Source organism: Citrus sinensis, chromosome 2 (assembly GCF_022201045.2).
Source record: "Citrus sinensis cultivar Valencia sweet orange chromosome 2, DVS_A1.0, whole genome shotgun sequence".
NCBI lineage: Eukaryota > Viridiplantae > Streptophyta > Magnoliopsida > Sapindales > Rutaceae > Citrus > Citrus sinensis.
In genome coordinates this window covers 16,687,517-16,703,496 of record NC_068557.1, presented here as the reverse complement: position 1 = coordinate 16,703,496, position 15,980 = coordinate 16,687,517, and positions in this window count along the sequence as shown.

The following is a 15,980-nucleotide window of genomic DNA, read 5'->3' as shown; positions in this document are numbered from 1 at the left end:
AGATTGGCAAACATATTTGGAAAGGACCGTGCTACTAGACATGGAGCTCAAACTCCCGCTGACATGGAAGACGAAGCAAATCAAGAAGAAATTTGCGATGATGATAATGAAATGGATGATGGATGCTCTCTAATATCGGCTACACCACCTTCAAGTTCTCAACACACTGCTCGAGCTCACTCACAACCACCAAGTAGGAAGAGATCTAGATCAGAGAGTGACTTGCAGGCTGGCATTGATAAGATTGCTAATCTGATCAGCCAATCATTTGAAAACATGAATACAATAGCTCAACGCATGTTCGATAACAAAGAAGATCGTTTTGACATTTCTGATGAACTTGCAACTATGGGACTTTCTGTTGAAGAAGAACTTCTAGCCCTAGAGCTAATTCTAAAAGAACCTCATAATATTTCAGTTTTCAAGTCCTCGAGAGGTGAGCATAAGGTAACATTTGTTCATATGCTCTTGCATAGAGCACAAGGTTGATATGTTGCTTAAAATGGTTGTGATGTTTTAAAGCCAATAATTTTTTGGTATAGAAAATATGTCCGTACTAAGCACAACCCCATATTTTGGTATAGTTATAGCATGTGGGTGCAGGTGTGTACTTCACACAACCTGATATTTTGGTATAGTAATGTTGTAATATTGTATTATTAATTTGAACAAATTTTTATAAACTTTTGAATGATTATATTAAGGTTGAAAATTCCCCTACAAAGGAAAATCATATGCTTTACTTGTGTAATTTGATTAGAATTATTTTTTTTGATTAATTTTCACAGGAAATGTGTAGAAAATTATGTGTCGAAATTCTTTGAAACTTATAGTTACATAAATCTAGAAACAAATATAAAAATATTAAATTTGTATATGAGTATTTTCTTTATATATATCCATATCCTTTTTAGCATTAAAAAATTATTCCATATTCCAAGGATTATGATACTTAATATAACAAGGTTAGTTATTTACTTAAATTATTTACTTTTAACAAACATTAAAACAATCCAGTACATGTTATATGCCAAACACAGAATAATTGATAATAATACAATACAGCTCAGCACCAAATACTATATAATTTATACAACATGTCAATTTAATACATACCATTCTAATACAATACAATATAATACAGTCCAGTGCGGTGCACCAAACACACCCTAACAGTGTTACTGATGTAGTATAAGAACATGGTGTATCACATGACTTTAATCTAAATATATTTGGGCCTGTTGACAATGTTCTTTGTAATAACAAAATCCCAATCAATGAGGTAATATGTTTTCGTGGGCAGCCATCTAAAAGGAAAATAAATAGATCAATTTCACATGAAAAATCTACAATGGTTAGCAAAATTTTCCAACCTTTTAACATGGTGAATGCTTTTGTTCTCCTGGAATCTTTAACTTCTAAGATGGTGAATTCTTAACTAAATAATCATTTAAAGTTGAAGAAGATGACTCGTCAGGCTCACTCACCTCTACCTTTTGTACCTGTATGAGGTGGGGAAAAAACAATTATTACAAGGCTTAGATCAGGTGTTGGGGGGAGGCAAAACTTGTGTGTTGAGCCATGTGGGTCTGGAGCTTCATCTTTAGCTAGTGGTGTTAGTGGGGAGAAGGGTTCTAATATGGGTGCTAATCATTATGGTATAGTTTTTACTGATGAATCAACGGTATTATATTGCAGCCCCGCCAATTACCATGAAGATTATAGTGTGAAATTTTAGAGGTTTGGGGAATCATCTAACATTCCAAACACTTCACAAAATTCTCATAGGTTGAGGCTTAAGATTGTATTTTTTATGTGAAACTAAAGGAGTGGTCACAAAGTTGGAATCTGACTGTAGGAAATTAAGATATAACTGTTGTTTAGTTGTTGGGCGCTCTAACTCTGGGGGTGGTTTGGCTTTGATGTGTTGACATGAGTTAGATGTTAATGTTCGTTCATATAGTCTTCATTATACTGATATTGTTATTAAGAAGAATAAAGAACTATCTTGGTGGTTCATTGGTATTTATGGTCATCTTGAGACAGGTATGAAAAGACACACATATGAACTTCTTTATTGCTTAAATTCTAGTTTTTATTTATTGTGAGTGTGTGAAGGTGATTTTAATAAAGTGTTGGAGCTGAATGAGAAAATTGGCGGACGAGTTCGATGTTTGGATGCCATTGCAGATTTTTGGTAGGCACCTTGTGACTATAATTCAATAGATATGGATTGTTCTAGATATCTTTTTAAGTGGTCTAATCGACATTTTGGCTCGAAAAAATTAAGGGGAGAAAGGCTAGATAGATTTTTATATTCTCATTATTGGCAGGATTTGAATAAAATAGATCTTATTCGCTTTATACCACTTCCCATCAGTGTGAAGGAGGGTTATTTTCTTTCTTGGTCATGCATGTTTCTATCACAAGTTTATTAAGGACTTCTCGGAGATAGCATTACCCCTCCGCAACTTGCTTCAGAAGGATGTGAGTTTTGACTTTAATGAAGAGTGCCAGATAGTCTTTGAGAAGTTGAAAGAGGTTTTGATATCGACTCATGTAATTCAACCACCGAATTGGGATCTACCATTTGAGATCATAAACAATGCTAGTAACTATGTTGTTGGAGCCATGTTGGGCTAGCATGTGGGCAAGCTTCCTCATGTCATCTACTACACGCTAAATGATGCACAACTTAACTACTCCACTACTGAGAAAGAGCTTTTAACTAGCATGAGAAAAAGGATACATTGAAAAGTAGAGTGAAAGCTCCTAACAATGGATATTTATAAAATAAAAGAAAAAAATAAAAAAATCAATCAAGTGCATGTGGTAAAAAGAAAAATCAAAATAAAATGCACATAAATGCTTGTGAGAAAAAAAATGGAAATCAAAACAATAAGATTAGTTTGACCTATTCTTTTCTTTGTTTAAGGTAAAGGTTGTTAATATTGAAGATTTTATGAATTGATTTTGATTGAATTGATTCACACACACATTATAAGAATCAAAAGAGAGATGAAATTAACAATTAAATTAAAAGTTAAAACTTTGACAATTTTTGAAATTTTCCTTGAGCTATATAACTTATGCAATTTTTTAGGTTAGTTTTTTTCTTCTTATGCTTTTTTTTTTTTAAAAAAAAAGAAAAATAATGATGTTTGTGGGTATCATCGCTGAAGCCCTCATGAGACTATAACTCATCCATTAGGGCCTCCTAAGGGTTTAAAGGCTTGTAGCATATGCTAAATACAATCATGATTTCCTATGAAAGTGGACTAATTTAAGTTTTCATTTTGTTTTGTATTTTTTGTTTTAGTGTTTGCTTGAGGACGAGCTAAGGTTAAGTGTAGGGGAATTTGATAAGAGGATATATTCTCTATATTTTACTCTTAATTTTTCCATCTTTTTCTTGGTTTGGTCTAAAATATTCCAACTATTTTAGTTAATTTTTAATTTAGTTATTTTGTTAAATTATATTTTATTATGTTAATTTTAATTTTAATTTTTATGTCTTATTATTTTAGTATATTCTGGGATTAAAGAGAAATTAAATCGAAGCATTCAGAAAGAAATGTACTTCGAAAAAATCAGAAAAAGAAAGGAATAAAGAAATGTAATTAAAACAAGTCTAAGGAAGATGCAAATTAATTATCCATCATGCATGCATTCACGTGGAGCACCAGGAAGCAATTAGCATACATGCATGTGGAATTCAAGCCGATCAAACCGAGGCCAATAAAATTAATTCATGCATATGCAGAAGCTTACAACCATCACGTGGGGAATAATGAAGACTTTAGGAACAAGTGTGCATAAAATAGTAGTTTATTTAATGTGCATGGTTTTGTAAGTTGCATGCAATATTTACGTGACCAATTTAAATGCATGCGTAAATCTTACCTTGCTTGATCGGTTTTTGAAATCATTATATAAAGGCATGGTCTGTGGCGTTTGGAGCAATGGATCACAACCAATAGCCGCTCACAACCAAAAGAGGCACAAACCCGAGAGCCCCCATTCTACAGAAACACGAATACGAAGAGGAGTTGGCAGAAGACAGGTGAGTAAGAGCTATTTGGCTAATTATAGACAAAAGCAGAGACAACCGCTTGGATTAATCTCCGTGACTGGTTTTATTAATTCTTTTATTTCCAATTCAGTTATGTTACACTAGATTTTCTATTTAATTGAGGATGGATTGAAAACCTAAACATGATATATATAACTCATATTTAATTTCTATCATTCAATTTATTTAATTGAAATTGTTTATGATATTTTATAATTAATATTTATGATTTTATTCTTGTCTTATTTGAGTAGCGAATTAGATAGGTCTTGAATAAATTCTATTGTTAGATTAAAGTACTTGATCCATAATTGTCTTGATATTTTAATCATTAGTAGCAAATTTGAATTAGTGATTGCAATTGGAGAACATAACTTCGGTTGGACAATCTGAATTTGTGTGTTTATCACCTTAATCACCTTAATATCTTTTTATACTTAATGCTTCCACTATCTTAAATTTAAAGATCTTATTTAAATTATTTAATTGTTAGAGATTAGATGGAGAACTTGTTTTACCTAACGACATATGAATAAGAGATAACGATTAATAGACCTTATTGTTTTCTACGGTTGATAGTTTCAATAAAAATTGATAATAAAATTGATATATTGATTATGTACATATTTGGTGGTGGTGAATGATTCTTTGACCAAGGTTTTCATTATTATTATTTCTTTCTCCTTTAATTTGAGTTTCTGTTAAATTATTATCTTTATAGTTTTAGTGTTAGAGTGTAATTTATGCACTAGTTTTGTATTGTTTACTTCCTTTAGTATCGATGTTTTGCACTTAATAATAGTGATTTACTTATGTTTTATTTTTGTAGGTGCAATTCTATTGATTGGTGCTAAAATTGAGCTACAAGATGATGTTTGAGGATGATTGTTTTCCTGGAGAAATTATGAGCTTCAGAATAACTTTGTTGATAAGGACCTGCAGTTTTTATTTTAACGTGTTTTATCTTTTTGGTTATTTTTGTAATTTTGAATTTAATATTTAGATAATATTTTAGATATTAGTATTTTATTTTTGGAAAAACTCTATAAGGGGAGAGAGATTTTTGGAAAAAGAAAAAAAAACCCTAAATCTAATTTTTCTCTTCTCTCTATGAAGAACTAAATCTATTATTCTGGTTGAAGGTTAATAAAGCTTTAATTCATCATTACTGTGAGATCTTTCTTATGCTTTAATTGTTTTATTACTTTTTAGGTATTTATTTATTCTCTAAATTATTTTCATGATTATGTTTGTTAATTAGATAATTGGTCACTACTTAATTATCAACTTAATCTATTGTTAATTAAAAGATTCATCGTATGAAGATTTTAATGTTTGTGACAAATAGCATAGCAGTGCGTTGTGTTATAAGAATAAACAATCTCATTTAAATGAACCATCGTATGCGTTTGTTGATTAAGATTTGGGTCTCTCTGGTTTTTCAAGCTGTCAATTGATTAAACCCTATGATCGTATCTAGGGTTGCCTATTGATTAAGGAAATAACTAATGGTCGTACCTTGGTTATCGACTAATTAAGGAGAGATTGGCTATTAGAGGGTCTCAGTAGCTATAACCGGTCTATTCATAAGTAATAGTGATTTATATTTGAATCAATGATCAGTAGTCGAATCAAGCTGAGTTAATTCCTTCAACCAGAGCTTTTCCCAATTTGAATTACAATTTGAATTTGCATTCTTGTTATTTTAATTTGATTTTTATTATTGTCAACAATCCCCCCATTTTGTATTTTACATTTTAAAAGGATTTAAATAATTACCGATCTCTGTGGACACGACCCTGCTGAATCACTATACACAATTTATTTAGAGTAGGTATTTATTTTTGCTGGCTTCGACAACCATCATTTAATTTCTTTATTTTGTGCTATTTAGTTAAAAATTCATAAAACCCCTTTTATTTATATTTAGCATTTTCGTTAGTTAGATTAATTTATATTTATATTTATTATTATTATTATTATTATTATTATTATTATTATTATTATTATTATTATCATTATTATTTTATTTTAAGTCTTTTTTTTTTAGAGTTAATAATAAATACAACTAGTGTAGTCTTCGTGAGATCAATCCTTATGGCTCTTTACTAGTTGTTTGTACCAATAGTAAGGTTTTAAATTTGGTGTCCCCTAATGACACTACCATTGGTCAAGGAGTTTTTTTTAGATGATGTGGATATTGCCGAGGTCGAAACTCTTCGTTTTGGCTCATGAGACTATCTTGTGAGACTAGTTTGTCTCTCTTGGTGGTGGAGTCGAATTTAATGTGGGTTACTCAATTTGTTTTAGGCAAACATCATAAACGTACAAAGTTATTTGGATCATTTTAGAGGTACAAAGGCTAATTTTAGCGCAACAGCACTTGAGACTTTGGCATATTTCAAGATGTTTTAACCATGCTGCTGATGTATTAGCTAAAATTGCTCTTAAGTGCTCTAGATTTTTAGTTTGGTTGAAGGATTATCTAAGCCTCTTAGAATGCATTAAATACCCACTTTTTATTCTAAAAATACACTCATGTACTAATTAAAAAAAAAAGCTTTACTTTGTATGCACTTTATAATTCTAAAGAAAATCCTTACTTAACTATTTAAATTAATTAATTTTATTTGCTTCAAATACCAATAAAACTATTCAGCATACTCAATTTTAAGAGATTTAACATGTACTTACAACAATATTATCAAACAAGTTGTAAATAAATTATTTAACATAGTTTTTAGTTATTAATCTTTTGTTTAAATCTATTAAAATTTAGATTTTGTATCCAAAACAACTTGCAATGAAAACGTAATAAAAAAGTTTTTGTAAATAATACAAAAAAAAAGGACGAGAAGAAGACAAAGATAAGAAGAACAAGAAGAGAGTCAAAAGAGAAAAAAAAATGTTTTGCAATGCTTTTTGCTTTATTTTATTTTTGAAAAATAAAAAGTATCACACATACTTTGCAGTAAAATTTTTTCCCTAAATTGAAAGCAATTAATAGGGGGCCGGTAGGTATTTGTATTTACTTGGCGTTAAACGATCTTTCCTTGCACATTCTTCAACGAGTGTAAGCGTTTAATTCAGCCGACAGCCAGTTAAAAGTTCCCCTTTAATTAATATCCAAGTTTCCCTTTAATTAATATCCTTTCCTAATGCATATACACTGTAGTCGTTGCATGACCCATCCATTATGTTCAGGCATTATAATATTCCTAAAATTGATGATTTTAAATTTTGTAAATCCTTTTCGAGAACTTTTGTCGCGGCTTTTTATTGTTTTATTTTCATTTATTTCTTAATTTCTTTTAAGACAAAATCCACTAGCTACTACCAATTTTGCGGAGATTATTTCAATTCCTATATATATATATATCCGATTGCACAAACTCAAACTGTCTTTTTTAGTTTTTAATATTTAATTATGCATAAATATTGGACCAAAGAAATATGAAAATAAATTATAAAAAAATAATGTGGCTACTAAATGTTTGTATATTTAATTAGATTTGAGTAGGATATTAAAATTAGGCCAATTTTTGTGCTTCATTAATTAGAAAGGCTCAATAAAACAACATTGCGCAATTTCCATGGGTGTGTTCCAGAATCAGAATCAAACAATACATTCTTCAAATATAGTGGGACTGTGAGTCAGACAATTTGTGATTGAAATATTGAATCTCCTTCGCTTCAAAGAAAAAAAAAAAAAAAACTAAGACCCGCAACAAGTGCATGAAATTTTTGACATATATTCATATAAATATGTGGATCCAGCTATTCAAGCTTATATTAAATTCTAATTAATGAATAAAAATATTTAACGTGGTTCGTAGAATGCCTATCAATCTATAACTATCAATGTAGGCCAGGTCTACGTTTCCAAATTGTTGAAACAAGCAACCATAAGGGAGAAATAAACCACTGTTATCGTTATTATTACTATTAGAGTATCATTAAAAAAACTTTTTAAATAAGATTTATTATTTATTTGAAAAGTTACACTAAGATTTTAAAAGACACTTCAATCAAAATTTTTCAAATAAAAAATTATTCTCTCTCTTCAAATTTAGAGAGTTGCTTTCTCCCTCTTCAATTTATATTTTATTACTTTTCATTGAAGAAAGAGAGAGAAGTTTTTTTTTGCTATTGACTTTTCCTTTAAAAAAATAATTATTTGATTAAAATAATATTAATTTATTTTTATTTAAAGAGTTTTTTAGAGAATAATATATTTTTTTACTTTTTTATTTAATATATAAGTAAGTAAATAGATATTTAAAAATAAAATTTATAGAGATTTTTAGAGATACTCTTAGCCCCCTATAAGTAAGACAATCTTGTTTTAAAGAAATGGTTAATTAATCTAATAATCAAAATAATGCTTTCAAACAAAAGCAGTACTAGTAAGTAGCATTGCCGATTGATTTTTCAAAAATTGTGTGATCTGACAGTCGGATGGTAGTAATACGACCACGTGGTGATGGTGGCATCATTTAATAAGATATCTAAGTTATTGCCTAATAAATGGTAATGTTTTTTAAGTTGTAATAAAGACCAAAAGTGGAAACGTGATATATTTTATAATAATTGTTGGTAGTTATGCTATATAAATAATTAACTACGAAAATAATTATTAAATATTTGATCAAATTTATTTTTAGACATGAATTTTAAAAGTAGTCATATATAGAAATGATAAAATTATCCGTGAATTCACAAACTGTTCAAATCCATCAACAAAAACCCACTCGATGCAAGTAATTTTACGGGTTGCAGAGGAGTTTGGTATTTCAAATTTAAACCCGCTGTAAGTTGCGGATGGGCACATTTTTTTTTATATTCTTTATGTTTTTAATTTTAATCACAAAAGACAAATGAAAAATATGTAATAATGTATTTATGAAAGCTAAAATTATTATTATGACCTAATCTTCTTAATTTCTAAATCTGAACTATTAAGATAGATACAAAAGCAATGTGGTGGCTTTCCCACATTCCCTAGCCAAATGCTCGAGTGTGGCATAGCCTGCTAGCTGAGAGACGATATGTTATCGTCCAAGTTTTTCAATATATATATATATATATATATATATATTATTCATCAAATTCTTGTCCAAGTTCATCATTTAAGAGGGTAGGTGTTATTTAAATAATTTCAAATTATGTTTAGAACAAATATTTTGAGGGATCAAGTTTATTATATCTCCATTTATTTGCTATGTCTTTGATCTCTTATTAATAAAGTTATCTAGTACAATAGAAAAGCATTGAATTAGGAAAAAAAATCAACCTAGCGAAAAAAGTGTTGTTAGCTTCGCTAATATATATAATTATCCTTCAATATCTCCCATGCTCAATCACAATACATCTTAAGCACAATCGACTCATTAACTTGATGCAAAATAATAATAATACTTCAAACAATAATATTAGTATATTAATTAAATAAGTAAATATCAACAAACTCGAGTGATCCGAGTGACAACCCACGTTGCATCCGGTGCTTGGGCCAAAAGTGCTTGTAAGTTGGATGACTGATCCCGCATCACCCAATACAAAATCATGTGTGATTTGGGCGATGTGTTCTATCGCCTAGATGACAAGCACATGTTGCCTAGATTGTAGATTCTGTCCTTAAAATCGTGAAACACCTAATTTTGACCGATTTTATAGGAATTTTATCAATCTATGAATGTGTTAAATCATATTAACCATTTAATGTACCACAATGTAACAAAATGAACACCAACCCCACTAAAAAAAGTAAAAATCAAATAAACATTAATCTTAACTTCTTCTTGGAAGAAGAAATTGCCGAATGATTTTGTCATCAATGCTTGATAAGAAGTACTCTTGTTTGATGTATGTGAGATGGGTGATATTTGGATAATAGCTTTTGTTTGATGAATGTCTGATGGGTGAATGAAGAGTGTGTTTTATTGGAGTATAAAGATCAGGTTGGTTATTGCTTGGAGGTTTGATTTGTTTGTTTTTTATTTTAGGGGTATTTTGGTGGAAAAAACTTGTAAATGGTTGATATTTTAAGAAAAGTTGAGGTATGAAAGTGATCAAATGGTTAAATTTTCCCGTAAGGAAATCTAACGCAACCAAATTATGGGAGGAGTATTGATATTTGACCTGCTTAATTCCTCTCACCAGCCTCCATTATAAATTAACCTCACTTATTTTTAGAATTATCCTTATTAAAAAAATATAATTAAAAAATAAAAATGATTCTAGAAAATTTGGCCACCTTCCGCCTCCATTACACTATCACAAACCACCATTCTTTATCATTCATTCCAATATCAGTCGTTTCATTGCTAGCCCTTGTTTATTATTTCTCATCAATTCCAATTAAATTATAATGTCTTGATTCCTATACTGAAATTAGTTTTTGCCTCTTTTCATCTGATATTGTTTTGCTTTTGATACTATCGTATTAATCTCACTAAAATTAATGTAAATAAATAAGCGGTTTTAGTTAGCAACTGTTGGGGAATGTGGCTAGGGTTAATCTATGGTGGCTTGAGGCGTGATAGTGATAGTGGAAGGTGATTAGGTTTCTGAAATTGTGTTTATTTTTTTTATTATTTAAAAAAATAATTATGAAAATAAGTGAGATTAATTAAAAAATAGAGAATAATGAGAAAAATTGAGGGGGTCAAATATCATCATTCTTATGGGAGGGGAGAAGTGGGGAGAGTAGGAGGGCTGCATTGAAGAGCTTAAAACGTTATTCTAGTTATAAATAAGAGGTTAGTGATGATTTTGAAAGTTTTTTAACTTCATATTTTAATAAAGGTAGATTGTAACCTTCAAAATTAAAAGGAAAAAAAAAAAGGTTTCTGACACGTACAAATAGCACATATGTGCCCCAAAAGTTGGAAGATTCCACCACAAAATGTTACTTTTATATGTTATAAATAAGGGCATAGCTAATTTGCGTCAAGGGTTTGGTACCCCAGTCGCTTGTCCTATAGTGAATCAGCCATTGGATATAATCCCACGACTGAAGAAGTGACACAGAGTGGATTGCATTTAACCGGAGAAGAAGGTAAGGGCCCGGTAACATAGAGGTGAAAAAGAAGTTGACAAAAGTAGCCATTTAATGGTTGCCACGTGAGTTACGAAGCCATGTATTGAAACAAACGCCAAGTGGATGCAAGTAATGGTTCAAAACAATTTGGTGGAAGCGTGCAAGTCTGGGTTGAGGTGTTTGGCGGAAATGGAAAATTGGGGAAAAGCAATTGGTGGGGGAAAAAGGGGGAAAATTCCCTAATCCTGAGATTTGAAGTAAGAGTTAATTTAATTTTTATGCATGTAGTTGAAATAGTAGGCCACGTCATTCAAGAAATAATAATAATAATAATAATAATAATAATAATAATTATTATTATTATTATTATTATGCATAAAATTATAAATATGACAATAATGATGATGGTGCCAATGATAAATTGTGTAATAATAAAAATTAAAAAATAGTTAATCATCAACCAAGAAATGAAGGCTTTATTGAGATGAATGATAAGTTAAAAGATGAAAAAATGCAAAGAAAAATATCATCGACAGTGTATAGTAACAAGTGTCGGTGACAATCCGTATTGATTGTTGCAAATAATAGAAAATATAACATATTGAGTGTATTAGAGAATAAGGCCCAATTAAAATGTAATAATAAAAAAATTAATGAAATTATATGGCATGTTATTCATTAACAAGTGCAAAATAAAAAACAATAGTTTCAGAATAGGGGAAAAATTGTGTTGTATAAAAGCAATCGTTTAGGTAAGTCCGTTGAAATTGGGTCTTGTAGCTTGAAATAACCTTAGATTCCCACTTGTAAACCAGCAGCTAGGGGTGTTCAGAATCCAATTAGAGGTGGTCAAAGTAGCCCATCCGCAAAAATCCGATTAGTGAAAAAATGGTCCGTGGAATAGTATGATCGGATTGGAGTGAAAATGTAAAATTGCATATTAGATGAATTGGAAAAGGATTTAAGTCTGTAAATCCGGAAAAATTCGTGAAATCGGGAGAAATAGTATATATTGAATTAAAAAAATAAAACTCATGAATATAGCAATGGTAGTGAGTAGTAAAAAAAAATGTAAAATTTAGATATAGCTAAATTAACACAATATTATATCTTATTCGATAACAATTTAAAAACAAATAAATAAATAAGTAAATATAGGTTCGTAAACATTAAGAAATAAAAAGCAAAACAAAAAACATAAGCTAAACAAAACATTTTGGCATATAACACCAAAGCTATCCCCGACGGCACGCACAAGGCATAACTATTTCACTTCACCACTTAAAGTAATTAAATTTAATTGCTTACTTTCTTTTGAAGCTTCTCGAGTTTCATAATTGTTTGCTGCTACACCGAAACTCTGAAGTTTGAACTTTGAAATTGATAATTTTAGTTACATTTGATGTATTGATCAAAACAAATGAAAATTTGTATATCGGTGTGTTATAATTGGAAATTTTGAATGTATTATCGTAGCTTAATATTAATTAATATCTTGTTCAATTTTGATTTTAACTGGTAGTAAAGTTAATTTTACATTAGAAAATTTAATTTAAAAAATAAAATATGAATGAGATATTTGTTTATATAATTACTGCGTAGATTGGATGAAAAAAAAATTGCATCTACAAATCAACCGGCAAACGATGGATTACATATGGATTAGGTCTTATTTGCATCCGATCCGTAAAAATATGAATTGGATTTCGATTCAGTTTCAGTAATCAGTGGATTTAAATACATAAGATGGTCTTTGTTTAAAGAAACATGAAAAACTTAGTCTTGTGTATGGTTTTGTCCAAATCACAGCTGCCTTGTAGTTTTGAGTAGCATAGTAGCAGAATGAAGATTTCTAGCTTCAAATCGTCAGAATTCTTTTCATCAACCAGTCCCAGATGAGGTTAACAATGCCCTGCCTCTCTCAGCTAGCTTCAGGCTCTTACTAAATTGATGTGCACTCTGACAAAATAAATAAGAAGAACACGATCCAAATCTTGTGTTAGTTTCTGTATGCCTTGATCTAATAAATCAAGCACAAGAATACTGCAGCTCAAATGCTGGTTAGTGTTAGCTCCAACAGTTTTCACATTTCAGAATCATACTATTTACTAATGCAAAAATGATAAGCAGGAGGACATGTTTTTCTCAATTACTAAAGTACACATAACAAATTATTTTCAGCACAAAATACAATCTTCCATCTAAACAGTATAGGGGGCATTGAATGACTTGAAGTTTCATATAAAGGCTGGATTTTTTTATTTTAGCAAGAAGAGTGTCAAACCTGTGTTCAGGTTTGAAGAGATTGAATATCCTTATGATTCACCATTTGTTAACAAATGGCAGAAAAGTGAAAATGTCAGAAAAGTGAAGTTTCATATAAAGGCTGGATTTTGTTATTTTAGCAATAAGAGTGTCAAACCTATGTTCAGGATTGAAGAGATTGAATATCCCTATGATTCACCATTTGTTAACAAATGGCAGAAAAGTGAAGCCAGCAGACCCAGTACACACCCATTCGAAATTGAAAAATGCAAATCATTGTTCCTTACATCAATATGATAGAATGATTACATCATTAAAAATCATTAAAAATCAAATGATTACAAATAGAGGATTATTCTAAAAGTATTTTAAAACCAAGAAAATTGCAAACATAGCTAGCAAGTATATAGCTACAAAAAAGTATTCCACTTCAGGTTAATAATGATTGCAGGCGAGAAGTTTTAGGATAAATAGTAAGTTCATTGCAAAGAACCAAAAAAAATGGGGAGCCGAATCTCTAGTCTAGGAAAATATACATGGGAGCATTAAAAAATGACAATAAGAGTTAATATCTAAACTATAACTTACCAATAAACTCTAAAGATCCCTGAAAATGTACAACAAGATAAACTGCATACCACTAAAACAAATCTACAAGATCCACACTTGATACTAGATGCATATCTAAACCCTAAAAAATCCACAATTCTTATCAAGCCATGCACCCAGAGGCACATTTGAACTATCATCCACACAAGAAAATCAAACCTCTTCCTTCAATTCTCATCCGATTTGAATACAAGTCCATCCACGTTTGTATGACCCAACAAATATCCAAAATAGAAAGAAAATGAAGAAGAAAAAGAAGCATAGACCTTCAACACAATTGGATTGAGAAGAGGACGAGAAATGATGTACAAAATCAATGGTTTCCCCATCCTGTTTCAAATATAACGCATAGTAATCACAAATATCTTACTCTTTACTAAAAGGAAACTCTAAAACAGTTCCAAGAAAAAATTGTAGTTCCACTCTTACTTAAAGATATGAATAAAGAATTGAACTCAAACTAGGTTGCTCCTGAAGGTTTTCAACTAAAACTTTCCTCTGACTCAAAGTCATTCCTTCCCCTCTGTGAAACTTCAGTTTAATGCTTTCAATTAGATCTTCATACTCCAAAGGGTAGCTGCTATACAGAATTAGATCAATTAAATATTTGCCAATATCTCACTACTCCCACATCCATATAGGCCCAATAGTGCACAACACTACAACATTTCACTCACTATGCTCATAAACCATCAACAAAACCTCAAAGTAACAGTAGGTTCTTTTATACAAAATGGTTGACCTAGACATCACTGTCATGATTTTTGCCAGTGAACTGCCAAAGATACCAGAAATTACCTTATTCAATAATGACACATATTCAAACAAACCAGTCACAAGGATAAGAGATGGAGGAAATATGAAACTTGACAGCACTACAACATTTCACCCACTATGTTAAAAAAATCCTGCCTTTTCATGCCTATACACTAATTATTAATTTGATGTCTATTGATTCACATATATTTCTCTATCAAAATCTAAATCACCTGATGAAGGTTTCCTTCTATCAGTTGCATAATTACTAACATATCAATTTTCATAACATAACATATTCCCAATTTCTACTTCTTCCTCCCAATTTCTATTTTACAACCAAACCTAACATTCTATGCCTATTTTTACTTGTTCATGCGTACCCAATCAATTACCGTCTACTATTTATACACATGGACTCAAATTAAGAGCCACATATAAATATTCACTGTCAATACATACCTCAATGTTGTATTAAAGCTCCCGCAGACAACTGATTGCTACGAAATTGCAAGCAAATATGACCTCCAAATATAACTCTCCACAAAATTCGCTACAGTATATCTCTGCTCACTTTACTCCAGCACCACTCAAATGACGACAACTTCTAACCTAACGGCGTAACTTATTCATCAATTAAATCCCCAGTTTGCGCCATAGTACCTGTAATCTGCTTTCTACCTACTCACCCTCTAATTCAATAGTTTTTTTTCCAAACCCCAACCTAAGAAAACTAACTGACCCACTAATTCAAGCTTCTAAAAACAGTATGAATATCACTGCACACTTCAGCGGTGGGGAGAAAGACGTTCATTACCATTTCTTTTTTGTTTTACTGGTACTATTCTTCTACCCGGTTACCCATTTTCAAACTGTTAAATCTCAACCGTCAAGTGTATTTGCTACCAATCTAAAGGCTTATTCGCTATAGGACAAAAGACTGGGGTACCAAACTCCTGACGCAAAGTAGCTGGACCCTATAAATAAATACCAAACAGTTTAATGGAGTAAAAAATCTTCTTTAATATGGCCTATTAACTAACTTGAATCTTTTCATACCAATTTTACACTGACTACTACCTCCCCTCCGAAACCCGAGAAAAAAATAATAAGAAGCAGAAATGAAAATAATGTATACAACAGATCATAAGAGTGTTCTTATAAATCTTCCCTCCCAAGAGGGGTTGGGGGGGGGGGGGGGAAGTTGCACAAAAGGAAGCTATAGCAGATGAAGTG